General features: G+C 54.6%; 1 non-coding gene across 1 annotated transcript; it reads right to left on the minus strand.

Moving 5' to 3' along the window:
- Positions 1-3,468: 3,468 nt before the first annotated feature.
- Positions 3,469-3,540, minus strand: TRNAE-CUC. Its single transcript has one exon. It is a non-coding gene; the product is annotated as a tRNA-Glu (tRNA).
- Positions 3,541-3,765: the final 225 nt, after the last annotated feature.

The raw sequence follows: 3,765 nt of genomic DNA on the forward strand, positions 1-3,765 counted from the left end.
CAGCTGGTGTTCCCATGCCTCAGGCTCCCTTGTTACTCGCTGGCCACCCACACAGGGATGAGCCTCAAACAAGAGGCAGTGCTGCAGCCAGTATGGCAGGGGCCCATAGGGAGCCAGTTTCCACTTAGCCATGTGGGTCCTCCCCCACCTAGGGAACCAGGGTGCACCTCCTCCAGGCACAATGGGACTGCCTCCTGGTGTGGGACACCTCCAGTGAGTTCCCTAGTGGGAATTCTCTCTCTCTCACACACACACACACCTACCTCTAATATGCAACCACCTCAGTGTTCCAGCTCCCCTCACCTTGGGATGCAAGGCCTTCTCTGAGCAATGACCACTGAGTCATGGGTCCAATCCCCCAGGGCCGCGTTAACACAGACCTAGGTTGTGTTGCTGTTCCAGGAACTGCGTGGTCTGGGAACAAGCTCTGCTAGGGTGATCTGCCTGCAAGGCAGCAGTCAAGCCCTTGACTGCACGGGGCGTTCTAAGAAACCAAACTTGTGTGCCCACAGAGGATCCTGTCCTGCCTCTGGCAAATGAATAGCTCCTGGGGTCTTGGTGGCTTGTCAGCCCTGGGAATGGTGATGTGACCTCTGCAGGCTTCCTGACCAGCTGGCTTTTGCGACCACCTAGGGGCAAGGTGATGGTACTCAGCAACAGCGAGTATAACAGAAGCGGTCTGATTGAACATATCCACTTATTGTAATGCAAGCACATCCTTATATACACTAAGAAAGGAGAAGGCCGGACATCTCCCGGCAGTGCTCCCATCCAGTAACTGCACGGTAACTGGCTAGAAGGCACATTCTCTCTCGACTCTCCAATCAAGTCATAGCTCATGTACAATGCTCAGGGCAGGTAGCTAGGCTTTGGGTCACATATGCCAGGTAGGCTGGCAGTTAATGTGGACCGTCCAAGGAATTCCCAGCACAGCTTTTGCAAGGACAGAGGAGAGCCGGTCTGCAGCCCCCAGCTGTTGGGTGTGTGAGCAGTGAAAGTGCCAGGCTGAGGTCCCGGTTAGCTGAAAGCATAGTCAGGTGCTCCCCGCGGGACACTGTGCTGTGTGTGCCTCTGATCTCCCAGGTCGCCCGGACCAGGCATAGATTTGTGGGGTGATCTCCCACGGTGGCTTTAGGCTATTGCTTGTCCATAGTTGCTTTCATCTTGTCGTCTCCGTTGTTCACGCCATAGATGTTGTGGTAAGCGAGGGTTTCTAGAATGTATGGCTACTCATGTTGAAGTTTGTCAGCTATTGGTGTCAGAGAGAAGGACGGTGGGAATTGGAAGCCAGAATGAACAGACTACTCCATAGTCTGGTTGTAATCTGTATCAACAGGCATGTACTTCTCAGGATTCCTCCTCTCACACTGTTTGTTTCATTCTCCCCCCCGCCCCAACACACACCACCTCCACACACATCACATGCAAGCCTTGCTTCTTAACGTCTAGTGAGCCACATCCTCTGCCTGACACCGCCGCGGCTCCCGGGCCTCTGGCCGTGGCATGCCCTGTCTTCTGCCTTGCCTGGTGGCCGCCCACCAGCGCTCCCTCTCCCGCGGGCCCTCCCACCTCGGGAATCTCAGATGGCTCCCCGAAGAAGTTCTCAGGACAGCCCGTCTGCCGTCAGAGTTTGGATGTAGGAAGTGTCGCTGCATCTCCAACTTAGAGCGCAGTGTATTTTGAGAAACCACCAACACCCCAAACAGCGCGACCGTGCGTTCCAGCAGGAGCCCGCGATCGTCGTGTGGGACTCCGTGGGGTCCTCGCCGGCTGTGGGACCCGGCGTCTCCCGCAGCATCTCCCGCAACGTCTCCGGTTCCAGAAGCGAGCGCGGTGCCTTGCTTCTTGGCCGCTGACTCTCCAGCCCCGGAAGCTGCAGGAGCCCGCGGGTCAGCGGCGGCAAGCCCGGGCGCGTCCCGGCCGCCTCCTCGGTGGTCCTCTGCGCGCTGGCCGTCAGCGCTCCGGGCTCTCGGCAGACGACCGCGTCCTCGGGGCCAGCGGGGCCAGCGGGAGCCCGCGGGTCGCCGCATCCTGCCCGGTCCTGACCCGGGCGGCCTGCCCTCGTGCTGCCCCCTGCTCGGCCGCTGCAACCCTTCAACCTGCCCACTGTAACCATTTTGACAGCATCTGGCTTCTAGAATTAGGGGAATCAGTACTCTTTTGAAGACTTTTGCCTACTGAGTTCATCGGACCATCTCTTTTAAAATTTTTGTAAGTATTTATTGAAAGCGATATTGCTTCCTTAATCAGGACAACCACCATTGTCTATTTCAAACACAGCTTCGCCTAGAGAAAGACCATGCAGCTATTAGAATCTCAGGCCACCCATGCAGAAGTTTCCCAAGTGTGAGTCTTCATAGACATTTCCTAACCCAAGTCGTTGATAGAAATCTCCTTCCTTGTTCAATGATCTTATTTGTACAGCCGAGAAACAATGAGCGGAGCGTCTTCAACATTTGTGTCCATAAGATGTAGTAAGAAGCAGGCAATCAATTGCGGCCATTTGCGTCTTTTTTCTTTTTCTATTGGAAAGTCAGATACACAGAAAGGAGGAGAGACAGAGAAGAAGATTTTTCGGTCCGACGATTCACTCTGCAAAGTGGCCGCATGGCCGGAGCTCTGCCATTCTCAAGTCAGGGGGTCTGGAACCGCCACAGGGTCTCCTACGCGGGTGTAGGGTCCCAAGGCCCGGGGCGGTCCCGGACTGCCTTCCCGGGTCACAAGCAGGGAGCTTCAGGTTTGCATGGTTTGAACACGCACACACGCTGTGCTAGAAGCAACCATCCCTATTATTTCCACAAAAATCTACAGTAGTAAAAAGCCTCACAATCTTGATTTCACACCCATGACATGTTTATAATCTTAAATTCAAGGAAATGTTTGAAGAGCAGATGCAGAGAGTAAGGGAGGTCTTGCGTGCACTGATCCACTCTTGAAATGGCTTGAAAGGCCAGGCTGCAGCCAGGCAGTCGAGCATTCTCCCGGGTCTCCCTCCTGGGTGCAGGCGCTCCAGCATTTGGCCCATCCTCGGCTGCTTTCGGAGGAGCTTTAGAGGGGCTGGATCAGAAGTGGAGTGGGCGTGACGTCAACTAGGACCACAAGCAGGGCACCACCAGTTGAAAAAAAATGCATTTGGTTAAAACAAACAAACAAACAAACTGGCTTTGTCTTTTCATGCAAGGCAAGTGCAAAGAGTGTTTTGGTTCTTATTCTCCTAAAGAGAATAACAAGCAAACAAAACGTGAGGGACTAGGTTTTGTGTTTCTATTTGTCTGTTTAGATGGGATGAAATAAAACAACACTAATACCCAGAAGTTTGCCTAAGCTAGGTGCTGGACAACACGTATGAAACAAAAAGTGTGTGCGTTTGCACTTTGTTCTTTCGTTGTCTGGGAAGAATGTGCACAGGTGTGACTTTCCTTAGGTGTGTTTGTAACCGAGGGAGAGCTGAGAAGAAAAGTGAGCTAGTTCCCTGACCGGGAATCGAACCCGGGCCGCGGCGGTGAGAGCGCCGAATCCTAACCACTAGACCACCAGGGAAACATGAGGAACCTTCCCAGTTTCAATCAGAGATCGGGCATTGGACCCAATGAGCGGCCGCGCAGTCTACCCGCGGTCCTTCCCTTCTTGGGAACAGACAGGAGGCAGGCGCGCAGCAGACGAGGGCGAGGCGAGCGCCGGGAGAGCGGAGTTCGGCCGTCGCGCCCGTCTTGGGCTCGCACCTCTCCGTCCTCCTGTCGCGGCCTCGCCGGCCTCCCGGACTCT

Source organism: Ochotona curzoniae, unplaced genomic scaffold (genome assembly GCF_017591425.1).
Source record: "Ochotona curzoniae isolate NIBS_2020 unplaced genomic scaffold, NIBS_Ocur_1.0 scaffold_1037, whole genome shotgun sequence".
Taxonomy (NCBI): Eukaryota; Metazoa; Chordata; class Mammalia; order Lagomorpha; family Ochotonidae; genus Ochotona; species Ochotona curzoniae.